The following is a 14,549-nucleotide window of genomic DNA, read 5'->3' on the forward strand; positions in this document are numbered from 1 at the left end:
ATGAAGTGCAAAGAGCCAACCCGCTTGTCTCAACGGGGAGAGACTGTGGAGCTGTGGATGCTACAGAGCTGCCATGAGTCAGGCCAAGGCTGCTGAGTTCGTGTCCTTGCGTGGCTTCTTCCGCTGTCTTATCTGCCTGCACACCCTCCCTTATAGGTTTCTCCTGAAGTACATTTCCTCAATAAAGCACTTTCATGAGAATTCCCATTTCAGGCCCACTTCTTGGAACCTGACCTAGAGCATACAGGAAACCACCAACATCCAGCTAAAGGTGGGCAGAGACGGTTATAACTTGTCTGCAACGTGTCATGGACAGCAGCTATTTCACAGGCATTATCTCGTTTAATCTTCTCAACAATCCTATGCCTTGGAATTGCTAATCGCTCTTCTGCAGAAAGCGTAACTGTAGAAAGGCTTAAAGTTAAAATCAGAGTCATGATTTCAACTCGTTTCTGTCCTCTCCACCACACTCAGCTGCTCACTCGCATAACCTCAACCCTCAGAGGAACTCAGTACCTGTTCCTGAGCAAATAAATGAGCCACAGCTAGGCTGCCTCAACTCCATTTATACAGTTTAGAGTAGCCTGTTGCTTTGTCCAACTTAAAGAAATTGGAGCCAGTACTGTGCTAAGCGTAGGGAGCTAAGAGTTGTAACCTGGGGGAAACTTTGTAAGACCCGTTCTTTCAGATTCCTTCCAGAGTTCCTCTGTCTTGGAGATAAAGATCTTCCTTTCTCCCAGGTATAGGGAGGACACCTCTCACATGAGGGTCTTATGACCTTCTTCAGGGGAAGGTCAAAGAGTTCTCATATTCCTTCAGCAGAAAATATTCAACCCACCAAGGTGCCATGTTTGGGGGTGGCATATCCTGAACATCCCCAGCGCCCCTTCCCTCACCAAAACCCTGTAAGAAGAGCTGTGCTGGGGAGAGAAGGGCAACGCATCTGCTTTGAAAGAACAGGGGACGGGTAGCTGCCTGGGACGAGGGCGGTGGGGGTGGGAGCAGGGGATCTTAGAAGAGCCTCGGGGGTCTCGAGGAACAAGGCAAGGGTCATCTAGCAAGCAGGCGAAAAGGGAGCGGAGGATGATCTCGGTCTCGGTCCGAGAGGACGTCGAGGGGCGGCATGGGTGTGAGAAAGCGCTCGGCGTGCTCGGGACGGCCGCAGGTGTGAGGCGTGGTGTGCAGGCGAGACCAGCGGGGAGACACACGGGAGAGGCAGCTGCGGGTCAGGAGCCCGCGACGGCCCGAGAAGGAGCGCGAATCCGGAGGGCCCCGCCCGCAGCAGCCCGGAAGCCCCCTCCGCGAAGGCGGGCTGGACGCAGCGCCCGGTGAGACCGGTGAGACCGTCTGAGATCGTGCAGGGAGAAGGAGGACGTGTCGGCTCCCGGCAAAGGCTCAGCCCAGCGCCCGCCCGCTCAACGGGACTGCTGGCAGACAGCGCCAGAAATAAATACCCAGCTGTAACAGAACCAAGGCACGGGTGTTTTTTCAAGTAAACAGCCTCACTTCACCTCACCTGAACTCACATGAATTCTCATTTTGTCCTGCTGGCTGGAAACTGCCGCAGGAATGCAGGAATTTACTGATAAGGTGTCTCAGTTGGAAGGAAAACTGAGCGGCATCCTCTTTGGTCCTTTATCATATGTTTTAAAACACGGGGGCTAGTTCTTAAGGGAAAACTCAAACTGGGTATGAATTTCAGCCCAAAGGGGTAAGAAAACTGTTGAAGGTTAGTTTCTGCATAAGCTGGCTGGAATCAATGTCCCAGCCCACATGCTGGAGTCCAAATATTCTTTAAGCAGGAAGTTTTTCGGTTCCTGATTTCTTACCTCCTTGAACATCAGGGGGCCCAACAGACTAGAGATTCTCATAAAAACGACGTATGCTTTTACATAGGCTTGAAGACACCAGAAAATACTGTCTCCCTTCAATGTCGTATGATGAAGAACCATTATTAACATTTCTAAAAAAGCCGTTTTGCCTGGCATGCAATTAATGAGTTGTATTCTCTAGTCACGTGGTTCTAAATTCTTTATTCCCAAAGGTCTGTGCGACGGTAAATGAACTCTGCTCATTAATCCTGGTGACCTGTCTGAGAAGAGATGGGGAATAATAAGAGGAACTGGAACGTTCCTTGTGAGTGAACTGAGAGCAGAGCGCAGGAAGACACTGCCTGGTGCAGCAGCTGGGACCCCAGCAAAGCCCGTGCCTGGGCCTTTCTGGCCTTCTCTCCCTGCACTGCGGTCCGTCCACAGCCAACCCGAGGCCGGCACAGCCCAGGGGCCCTGGGGAGTGCAGGCCCCTCCGTCCTCAGCCTAGTTCACTGCCTGCGGACAAAGCAGGAAGGTCTCGCTCCCCTCCCCTTTACTGTTCAAATAATTACCTGGGCCTCCAAAACCCCTGTGGATCATTAATCAGTTATGGACCCTGGACTTTCTCCCGGCAGGCTGTGAGCAGGAATGCCCAGTGGGACTCCAGGGCGCAGAGCCAGAAGAGGGAATTTGTTACAGGCACCCGCTGTCAGCAAGGTCTTGATTTCAGATCCCTAAACCTAAGGCAAGGCTCAGAAGCCACACAACCCAGGGGGCTGCAGGATTAGCTTTTCCTGGGAGCTGCTCGGTAATGATAAAGTTTAGATGGATAACCGCTGGAGGTAGAAAGAACATAGCCATTTCCTCTTTTGGAAAAGGAGCCCCAAACGAGTTACTCTACAAGCTAGTATACAAAAGGCCAATTCTCTTTTCTTTTTTCCTTCTTTTATTTATTTTTAATTTAAAAAAATTTTCTTTTTTTTTTTTTGGCTGCACTGTGCAGCTCGCAGGGTCTTAGCTCCCCGACCAGAGATCAAACCCTTGCCCTCCTTGGCAGTGAAAGCATGGAATCCTGGCAGCTCCTGGACTGCCAGGGGAATTCCCTAAGGCCACTTTTTCTTAAAAAAAAAAAAAGAAAGAAAGAAAGAAAATGCAGTCCTTGTCATGATAGTCTGTGTTATCCTAACTAGAATCTTAGACTTTGAGGTTTGAAAAAGTGCTTTCGAGGGCTTCCCTGGCAGTCTAGTGCCAAGAATTTACCTGCCAATGCAGTGGACACGGGTCCCATCCCTGGGTGCCACATGCTGTGGAGCAACTATGCCCACGCGCCACAACTCATGAGCCCAACGTGGCAACTCCCGGAGCCCACGTGCCTGGAGCCCACGTGCCTGCGTCCTGTGCTCTGCCACAAGGGAAGCCGTGACGAGAGGCCTGCACACTGCAACGAAGAGTAGCCCCACTCACTGCAACTGCAGGAAGCCCACATGCAGCAAGGACGACCCAGCGTGGCCAAAAACTAATAAACACATACGTGAATCTTGTTTTAAAAAATGCTTTCACGATGATTTCACTTAAACAGGCCATCTTACAGATGAGGAAACTGAGCTCAGCAAGTCCACACGACTTACTCAAGACCCTCCAGCGAGTCAGTGTCCCCAAAACTGGACGAGGAGCCTCCAGGTCCCGGCCTAGTCCCTCTGGGGTTGCAGGTAATATGCTGGCAAGAAGCAGAGAGCAAGGGAGTTACCGTGGCCCATCCTCCCCGAGCAGTTGTCATGCAATAATAATTCATTAACACATTGTTTTTATATGAAAATATACATGCTATTTTTTAAATTAAATTCTAAAGATTTAAAACAAGTCTCTTCGAGGAAATTCCACGCTTGTGGTAGTGTTTAAAGCTATGTTCCTGGGCCATGACCCTGGTGATACACCGTCAGTATGGAAGCCACATGTGGCTATGGAGCATCTGAAGTAGGGTTGATAAGAGTTGAGCTAGGCTGAAAGGGAAGACAGACTTCAAAGCCGTAGGTCCAAGAAATAATAAAGTTTCTCAATAACTTGCTGTGGTTACATGTTGAAACGATAATATTTTAGGTAAATTGGTTTAAATAAAGTACATTATTAGGGCTTCCCAGGTGGCTCAGTGGGGAAGAATCTGCCTGCCGATGCAGGAGACACAGAAGGCACAGTTTCAATCCCTGGGTCAGGAAGATCCCCTGCAGTTGGAAACGGCAACCCATTCCAGTATTCTTGCCTGGAGAATTCCATGGATAAGGTACATTATTATAAGTAATTTCACCTGCCTCTTTCTCTTTTAAAATTTATTTTGTTTTTTCATTTATCTTTGGTTGTGCTGGGTCTTCATTGCTGCATGTGAACTTTTTCTAGTTGCAGCTGAAGTGGGGGCTACTCTCCAGTTGCATGTGAGTTTCTCATCGTGGTGACTTCTCTTATTGCGGATCTCGGGCTCTTGAGCACGGGCGTCAGAGTCGCGGCACACGCCGACAGTCGCCCTGCAGCGTGGAGTCTTTCTGAACCGGGGATGGAGCCCATGTCCGCTGCACTGGCAGGTGTGTCCTTGACCACTGGACCACCAGGGAAGTCCTTTTCTTTTAGTGTGGCTTAATAAACTGGAAGTTGCATTTGGGCTTGCATTATCCCTCTGTTGGACAGTGGCCGGACTAGAGGGTGGCTATTAGGGCTGCTCAATAGCCGGCTTCTCTCCCTTTCAACACACGCAAAGAGTGCAGCTCCCTGACCCCAGTGAAATTAGGTGTGGTCATGTAGTTGGCTTTGGTCAATGACATGTGAGTAGAAAAGACACACGTTCTCCTGGGCAGTGCATGTAACTGCCCATGCGGGACACGCGAACGCCTTCCAAGGAGCTCGTGAACATGAATGTGGAGACTAACCGCCGTTAAGCTGCGGTGAGCAGACGCTCCACTGATTTGCCCAAGATCTGGAGTGTGAGCTCAAAATCAACTTTTTAGAAATACACAGTGAGATCTGGGGATCATTCACTCCTGTAACATCACCTAGTGCTAGGGAGTGAAAGTCGCTCAGTTGTGTCTGACTCTGCAGCCCTGTGGACTGTAACTCACCAGGTTCCTCTGTCCATGGAATTCTCGAGGCAAGAATACTGGAGTGGGTTGCCACTCCCTCCTCCAAGCATTACCTAACACATTCCTAAATATAACTTTCTGGTGTAAAGGTGTGCGGAGAATTACGCCCTGGCAGCATCTCCCAAACCTGCTTCACCACAGAACACTCTGAAGGTGTGATTTATTGACAGGAGACTAATTAGAGCTCATGCATACCCAGATTAGTGAAGACAGCAAAATCTAGAACACAAATCAGTTAATTGAGCCAAAGATCAAAATTTGACTTGTATGTTTTAGTCAATAAAACCAAAAGTTAATCACTTTTATGTTAAGAATGAACAAACCAAAATCATTTATTTTACTTTTAAAAATATATTTCATCAACATTTTTTATAAGAATAATATTTTGTGACTTTTTAAAACTTGGGTGCCTGCTCAGTCTCAGAAATACTATTGCTGATAAAGGATAACACCTCGTATGTTCTTAAATTTTGTCTTTACAACATTATGATCTGAAAAACGGTCACCTTTTCCAGAAAAGGAAGAACAATATGATCACTGTGCTCTGCTGTATTTGGGGGTTACTGAAACAGGCTTCTCCAAAATTCAATTATATCATCCTGAATAGCTCACTTCCTTCTTTTTTTTTTTAGAAAGCAAAGTCTGTGATTTTTCATTTTCATTTTGAAGGGTTTACTTTTTGCTTGTTTTAGACTGACACAATTTGCTAACCACCGAGCCTGCTTTTGGTTTAAAACTTTCTTTTTTTCAATCTCAGATCCTCAGAGAGCAGGGTTATATAAAAATACAGTGTATTTTTACATGCAATGAGAACTATTATTACAAATTATTTTTATTGAAATATAATTACTGCAATCTCTTAAAGTGGGTTTTAGTATATTCACAAGTCATGCCACCATCGTGACCAATTTCAGAATATTTTTATCACCCCACAAAAAACCCCATCCCCATGAGTAGCCACTCAGCACGTCCCTCTCCCCCCAGCTCCTGACCACCGCTAGTTAATTTTTGTCTCTATCTATTTGCTCTTTCTGGATATTTCTTACAAGTGAAATTATACATGATGTGGTCTTTAATAACCTGGAGAAGGAAATGGGAACCCACTCCAGTATTCTTGCCTGGAGAATCCCAGGGACAGAGGAACCTGGCAGGCTACAGTTCATGGGGTCACAGGAGTTGGACATGACTTATAGACTAAACCACCACCATCTTTAATAATGATTTTCATGTTGCGCTCACCAATTCACAGTCCTCAGATGGCTGCTGCCCCTCCAAGCCTTACGACTGTGTGGAAGGGAAAGAGAAAGAATGGCGGGCAAGGGGCTTCTCTTCAGGAGGCTGTGCCTTTTCTTCAGGAGGTGACACAGTCAGGGCTGCCCCCTCAAGAGCTTCTGCCTGTATCTCACTGACCCGAAATGTGTTGTGTGTCCCACTTGCCATAACAGAGGATGAAAAGAAACATTTCAGCTTTTGCCACCTTTGCAGTTGAGACAGGTAAGGGAGACGGGGGTTAGAGTTTGAGTTTGAGTAAGCCAGCCTACAGTGTCTGCCGTGATCCTTCTTTTGTGGGGCTTCAGCTACTTATACTACTCTTGGTCTGGTCTGTACAATCCCCACAGTGCCGCCTCCTCCTGTGCTCAAATGAGGTATCTGATTAGATCCTGTGAAACCTCACGATTATACTCTTGGGAGTGGTAGCTTTCCCAGCTTCCTTGTTCAACACCTCTGCATTCCTCCCTTGGTAAATATCCTAATGCCAGCTGGTTTTCATCCAGGTGTGTAGCTGTATTAATCTTAGGTGATCAAAATTACACAAAGAAATAAATGCTTGCTTTCTATTATACATTAGAGACAGTAGCTAATATTAATCTGGTCTGATTTTTCACTAGCCTTGTACTTTTAAATCTATTCTTGGTTCAAGCTCATTTTTCCTCAGGAAAAAAAATCCTTTTTTCTTTATATGAGGCTACTAATGTCTAAAATACTAATTGTACCTGATCACACTTAAATATTTTATTCTCAGTTTAACTCCTCATGATTTGACTTCCTAATGTGTACCAATATAGCCCATGTTAAAGCCCTGATATTAACAGGGCAGAAAAGAGTTTCTTTGTACTCCTTCCCTAGAGAAGTGGGAATCTCTAGTTAGATAAGCAAGGAAAACCATTTTAAGTGTTCCTTCCCTAAATAAAAAATTTGCTTTAAAATAATTTGCTGTGTCTTATCTAGTAGAACTACAAGTTGTATAACAACTTATTTGTAAAAGTAGTACCACACTTTCAACAAGGGATTGGACAAATAAGAACCTACAAATTCAAACAATCTGTGTGTTAAAGCCAATAGTAAACAAAGGCTAAGAAGGAAAGGCGAAGTCAAATATAATCATGTCAAATATGTATGGCAGTGTTATTCTTTCGATTTAGTGAGATGCAGGAAAATATAGGGAAAGAAGAAATGGACTCATATTTCAATCTCGAACACAAACCTCGTGCACATTTATATCTGAGCGTCCCATCAGCTCCACATAACAGCATCATCTGCAGCGTGCCTGTCCTCACCTAATTCCCGCAGCAGCATCATGCCCCTCTGAACTTCCAGGCGGCCTACAACAGATACACTGATGGTCGTGCTGCACACACAGGGCTTCAGCACGTCCTGCAGAGGCCTCTGAAGCTTCCGTCCAAGCCGGCTGGCAGTCACCTGTTGCTCTGTGTCTTCTCGTCCTTCGCGTCTCTGGCCAGAGTGCAGACATGATGGATGGAACCGGGCCTCTATCTTGGACCACAAGGTGCCCTCGAGACTAGAGGTCACACATGGTGGACCTATCAGACCCAAGCAACCCTGGGTCAAGGGGGACTTCCTGGAGCCATACCTGCCCTGGACTCCCCACCTCCAGGCGTTTATGTGATAAAAAAGGCAACTTCAGTCGTATCTATGTCACTGTTGTTCTGTGCATGCACTCCGCCAAGCCTGCAGAGACACACTCAAGGAGCAGTTAGAATATGTAACGCTTCCTCTGTATTTTCATGTCCCCTTCATGGGTGATCTGGCTCTCCTCCATTCCCATTGCCTCTACAGGAAAGGGTGACAGAGCCTCTGGAACCTGGCAAGATGGAGAAAAGGTGCCCCCGGTTGCTCAGGAGCCCTGTAGGGAGAAGACAGGGGAGCATGGGCTATGAGACCCATGTATCCTGACACCCCACTCCAGGTCAAAGCCCCAGATGGTCAGGATACACCGGAAGAAGAGAGGGAAAGCCCCAGCCTGAGAGGTAAGCTGGTGGGCACGCAGAGTGATGGGGCTGGGCTGGGCTGGGCAGGGGCTAGGGCGGGGCCAGCCCCAAGTCCCCCCAGGGCCCCAACTCCTTGCTGTGCTTTGAGTGTGGACTGTGCTGGGCTCACAGCGTGGTTTTGGGATGGGTGCTGCCCAGACCTGCCCCTACAGGAGTATCAGGCCACACAGCAGGGGAGTTACCCATGTCCAGGGACCCAGGCAGGCCCCCCAGGGGTCATCGGCACAGAGAGCCCTTCCCCATGCCCTCCCACTCTACAGCTCCAACCAATGAGGAGCCAGCCTAGATCAGAGGCCCTTGTCCCCCTCCAACAAGAGGCCTCAGAAAATCTCCATCTACCAGCTGCCATTTTTGAGAGAAACGGGAGGTAAGAAAGCTTCCCTGAAAAGAAATCTTATCCCAAGACCCAAATCAAATGAGTTCACCCTAAAGGGGACTGCTAAGAGAGACGGAAATGCTACCCACAGGAGCTCGCTCAGCCTCATTCACAACCTCCTCTATCCCTGTTACCCCAGGGGACCCTGTTGAAGAAAGTTAAATTTACGGAAGCTGCCTTTTCTCTGCACTTCTGAAGGTAGCCTGGGTGAACACTGGCCCCTGATGACCCTTTCAAGGTCATCAACATCAACAGCGGCGGATTGTTAAAGATGAGGTGTCTGTGTATCTGCTGCCAAGGCTGTGATAGGAAGGTGTGGGCCTTAAATAACATTAGGTCTTGAAGCGCTTTGCTAAAACAATAGCATTTACCGAGAATAAGAGTACAGTTTTTCGTGGCCTTAATGTGAATTTGTAAGTGGAGATTGTTTCTACTTGGAATCAAAACAACAAAAAAATGTACTCACCTCATTGTCATTGTGGATACATCTGTGGTCCAGTCGTGACATCTGGAACCTGTTGGATCCAGTTCTCTTTACAAACAAAAAGAATTCTAATATTAATTCTGTTTTTTGAAGACATGGATATTTACTTTACACTGGGGCTGTTTGATATAAAATGTTCAGAGTGTTAGGATAAAAACAGATTTGTCTAATTTGTAGCTTGAAACAAAAGCTTTTGTGATACTGGATTCTGGAGAAATTTTGTTTTTACTTGTCAGGCTTTTGCAGAAATGCCCATTAAACATTTGGACAATCTGTTAACAAAGTAGCATTCCTTTTAAACAATAGTGAGATGTCAATAAAACTCAAATGATTTTTGGCTTAAAACATAGCCAAACAATCTTTTGTTCATTTTTTAAATTGTTTTCAATTAAATAGAATTTTTTTAAAGTTCCTTAAGGGAACACTTGTGATTTGGTATCATGTGTGCTTAAAATTGGGTTAAACTTTCCTATGAGATTAATATTGAATGCACGCATGCTCAGTCACTTCAATTGTGCCCAACTCTTTGCAAACCTATGGACTGTAGCCTGCCAGGCTCCTCTATCCATGGAATTCTCCAGGCAAGAATATTGGAGTGTGTTGCCAAGTCAACCTCCAGGGGATCTTTCCAACCCAGGGATCGAACCCTCATCTCCTGTGTCTCCTGCATTGCAGGCAGATTCTTTACCCACTGAGCCACCTGGGAAGCCCGAGATTAATATTATTCTGGAGTTAAAAGTCGAAATTCAAATTGAACACTGTTTAATGAAGGCCAAAGTGTCTCTAATGTTAAAGTTTATTTGTAGCATACCCTTAGAAAAAAGAAGGAAATTAAGAAACTTGTACTAAGCGGCCAAATACATTTTTCCCTGATTGCCTCTTATGAACTTATTTCTTTTCAAATTCTGAAAGTAATTTCATGGCCTGTGTAGGAAATTTGAAAGATTAGTATGATGATAATAGATCCATAATACTACCTGTTAGACCATAATACAACAACTGTTTTTATATTAGTTTATGTCGCTTTGTTCTTCTGTCAACTTGCTATATTTTAAATTAATCAAACCAGCAATCTGGAACTGCATTTTGCTAATCTGATGGATAATATATCACCATGTCTTTGTTTTTATCTACTTTTGGAAGTGTTAAAAATATTAACTAGAAAAGAGTAGCAACCAACCAATCAAACAGTTACTCAAAAAGGATTAAGGGGACTCTTCATCCTCTGTGGCCAATACTATAGGAAGTAAGTACACAGCTGATTTCTGCCTTGAGGGATGTGCACGAAGAGACAAACATGCATGAAACCATTAAGAAACGAAAGAGGGCATTTAATACGGTAATAGTTATTATCTTAGTGATTATTAATTGGGACTGTGTAAGTGAGTCTAAGGCTCAATCAGGCTCTCTGATTTCAAGCAACAGAAACCCCCTGAAGGAGACTTACTGGAAAGATGCTGAGCTCTATCACAGAATGTCAGGCACTGGAATCAGGAACCACTGACTCCTGAGCTCTTAATTCATATTCTAATGGGAGAGAACCTCATTGATCCAGGTTAGGTCAATGTTTGTTCCGATACAACCAGTCATGGCTAGAAGAACCCAGGTGGCATCTCGAGTTACCCAGAGGGCAGTCATGGTCGACACCTACATTATAGCCATCCCCTAGAACTCCCTTCTGGTATCAAGCGGGAATGTGCCTGAGCCCAGAGGAAGAATCATGACTAGTTCAGGCTGATTACTATAAATGCATTCCCCTTTGGCCAGATACACACTTACCTACACTCCCTTTGAACTGGAAGTGCATACATCACATAGTTCTGGCCAATAAGGTATAAAAGGAAGTCTACTAGCAAAGATTTTCTTCCCAAATAAAAGAGAGATGTAAAAAGAGATTTCTTTTCTTCCTTCCATGAGGATAAGTCAGGCTTTCCAGTACTAACCAAAGTGACTCAGAGGTACTGGCTTAGAGCCCTGACGTCGTGAGCCTCAATACTGGCCCTAGCATTGCTTACCTCCAGACCTTATATTTATCAGGTGTTTTTTCTTAATTAGTATTACTTAATCACTTTTTACCAGGCACTTTTTTTTAACCTGTATCCCAAAAGCATCCAAAACAGTGGGCATCGCTCTGGAGCTGTGGGAAGAAGAGTTTCTCTTGGAAGGGTATGAAAACAAGAAGCAACATATTGCCTTATCTGGGGTGTTTTCTTTGTGGGCCGGGTGTGGTGTTAAGTACCAGATGCCTATCCGTTCACCTACATTCTTCTTCCACTGACCCTCTCAGGTAAAACAGCATTTCCCCCGTTCACAGACAAGAAAACACAGCTCCAGAGAGGGGAACAGCTGCCATCCCTCCTCACCACGAAGCATGGGAGACAATGCAAAGCCAGTGTAAATCCGAAGACTTGCTATACTCTTTCCCCACCTTCAGGGGTTTTGCCACTCAATACTGCACATTACGCAACTTGGGCTCTGAAACGTCTGTGAGAGAAGGAAGATAAAGGTGGGACAGACAGAAAATTTCACAGAGAAGGGGAGACTTGACTGACCTTCAGGAGCAGGCAGAATTCAGGGAGGAAATGCCCAGCTGGAAGGGTGTTCTAAAAGGCAGGAACACAAAAGGCAGAATGAGAAGGGGAGGTCGGCGAGACAGTCTGATTAGGGCAATGCCGGCGGGGTGACGCAGTGAAGGCAACTAAGAGCCAGGCTGAAAGGCAGAATTTAATGTGATGAAGCTGGAGCCAGGAAATGCTGGAGGGCTTGTGCGCAGCGCGAGAGAGCAATACTCTGACAGCAGAGTCTGATGCAGATTTATGTGACGTGCATCCCAGTCATGGAGCTATCAGACTCATCCAGGCACAAGAAGAAGAGAACGTGACCTGGCTTTTATTTTAACCCACGGTATGTCCTATGGCCTAAAAGAAAGTGGTATGAACAGAAACGAAGCTCTGTTAGAGAATCAGAATAAAGGACAACAGACAGAACTTGTTGACTGACCAGATATGGAAATGACAAAAGAATGCTTCCCTCAACTGTCTTTCTCTCTCCTTTTTTGAAGCATGCGTATTCTCTTCTTTACTATGTCTTTTCTTTCTTTATTTTCTGATTTTCCTTCGACTTGTGTTCTCCCTTTCACTTCCTTTTCCTTGTCTAGGCTGGCTGAAATGCTAGCGGCAGCTACGAAGTACAAAATGTTTACCAAATAGAGAAAAGAGGGGAGACTTCAGGTGAGTAAATACAACATTCACAGGATCAGCATTTAGAGCCTAGCAGGATGGGCTCAGAAAACAATTTGATTAACACAAAGAAAAGACAGATTTTTTTTTTCGTCAGTTCCACAGAGGACACAGGGAAAATCCTTAGTAGGGAAAAGGAAACAGCTTGTCCTTTTTAGGGTGATCAGAGATTCATTTATGTTTGTGTTAATCAAGTTGTTTTCTGAGCCCATCCTGTTAGGCTCTAAATGCTGATCCTGTGAATGTTGTAGTTATTCATCTGAAGTCTCACCTCTTTTCTCTACAGGGATTCTTTCTCTAAACAGAGGGGATCAGCGGCAAGAACAGAACTTCAAAAGTTGTTGGATCTTAGCACTGTTGCCCTGAGCAGATCTCTCAGGGTTTTTAGGCACTTTCTTTGACAGTGAGGGGCTATTTGATTTAAAAGAGTTCTTATTGGTTTTTTAGGAGGATGTCTAGGAAGGGGTTGATGTTCAAAGGTTCAACAGTCGATCTTTACACCAGAGATTTCCTTTCCTCTCATTTGTGGCTTACATCTCTTCAATTTAGGGAAAGAAATTCTTGGTAATGAAGGTAAGTAATTCATCACCTTGGATTAGAACTTTAAAGAGGTGCTCGCTTCGGCAGCACATATACTAAAATTGGAACGATACAGAGAAGATTAGCATGGCCCCTGCTCAAGGATGACACGTAAATTTGTGAAGCGTTCCATATTTTTAATTGATATCTATAGGATATTTCATCCCAAAACAATGAATTTCACCTTTTTCTCAAGTGCACCTGGAACCTTCTCCAGGATAGATCACATCCTGGGCCATAAAGCTAGTCTTGGTAAATTCAAAAAAATAGAAATCATTCCAAGCATCTTTTCTGACCACAATGCAGTAAGATTAGATCTCAATTACAGGAGAAAAACTATTAAAAATTCCAACATATGGAGGCTGAACAACACGCTGCTGAATAACCAACAAATCACAGAAGAAATCAAAAAAGAAATCAAAATTTGCATAGAAACGAATGAAAAGGAAAACACAACAACCCAAAACCTGTGGGACACTGTAAAAGCAGTGCTAAGGGGAAAGTTCATAGCAATACAGGCACACCTCAAGAAACAAGAAAAAAGTCAAATAAATAACCTAACTCTACACCTAAAGCAACTAGAGAAGGAAGAAATGAAGAACCCCAGGGTTAGTAGAAGGAAAGAAATCTTAAAAATTAGAGCAGAAATAAATGCAAAAGAAACAAAAGAGACCATAGCAAAAATCAACAAAACCAAAAGCTGGTTCTTTGAAAGGATAAATAAAATTGACAAACCATTAGCCAGACTCATCAAGAAACAAAGGGAGAAAAATCAAATCAATAAAATTAGAAACGAAAATGGAGAGATCACAACAGACAACACAGAAATACAAAGGATCATAAGAGACTACTATCAACAATTATATGCCAATAAAATGGACAACGTGGAAGAAATGGACAAATTCTTAGAAAAGTACAACTTTCCAAAACTCGACCCGGAAGAAATAGAAAATCTTAACAGACCCATCACAAGCATGGAAATTGAAACTGTAATCAAAAATCTTCCAGCAAACAAAAGCCCAGGTCCAGACGGCTTCACAGCTGAATTCTACCAAAAATTTAGAGAAGAGCTAACACCTATCCTGCTCAAACTCTTCCAGAAAATTGCAGAGGAAGGTAAACTTCCAAACTCATTCTATGAGGCCACCATCACCCTAATACCAAAACCTGACAAAAATCCCACAAAAAAAGAAAACTACAGGCCAATATCACTGAGGAACATAGATGCAAAAATCCTTAACAAAATTCTAGCAATCAGAATCCAACAACACATTAAAAAGATGATACACCATGACCAAGTGGGCTTTATCCCAAGGATGCAAGGATTCTTCAATATCCGCAAATCAATCAATGTAATACACCACATTAACAAATTGAAAAATAAAAACCATATGATTATCTCAATAGATGCAGAGAAAGCCTTTGACAAAATTCAACACCCATTTATGATAAAAACTCTCCAGAAAGCAGGAATAGAAGGAACATACCTCAACATAATAAAAGCTATATATGACAAACCCACAGCAAACATTATCCTCAATGGTGAAAAATTGAAAGCATTTCCTCTAAAGTCAGGAACAAGACAAGGGTGCCCACTTTCACCATTACTATTCAACATAGTTTTGGAAGTTTTGGCCACAGCAAT

At 44.3% G+C, this 14,549-nt stretch overlaps 1 non-coding gene across 1 annotated transcript; it reads left to right on the forward strand.

Annotated features, from left to right (window-relative positions):
• Nucleotides 1-12,936: 12,936 nt before the first annotated feature.
• LOC147378856 (U6 spliceosomal RNA) lies at nucleotides 12,937-13,043 on the forward strand. The gene has a single exon (XR_015135341.1). It is a non-coding gene; the product is annotated as a U6 spliceosomal RNA (small nuclear RNA).
• The last annotated feature ends 1,506 nt before the right edge of the window (nucleotides 13,044-14,549 follow it).

The sequence above is a fragment of the Bos grunniens genome, chromosome 1 (assembly GCF_055505025.1).
Source record: "Bos grunniens cultivar Pamir isolate PY7600 chromosome 1, Bosgru_T2T1.0, whole genome shotgun sequence".
In the NCBI taxonomy this organism is placed as follows: Eukaryota; Metazoa; Chordata; class Mammalia; order Artiodactyla; family Bovidae; genus Bos; species Bos grunniens.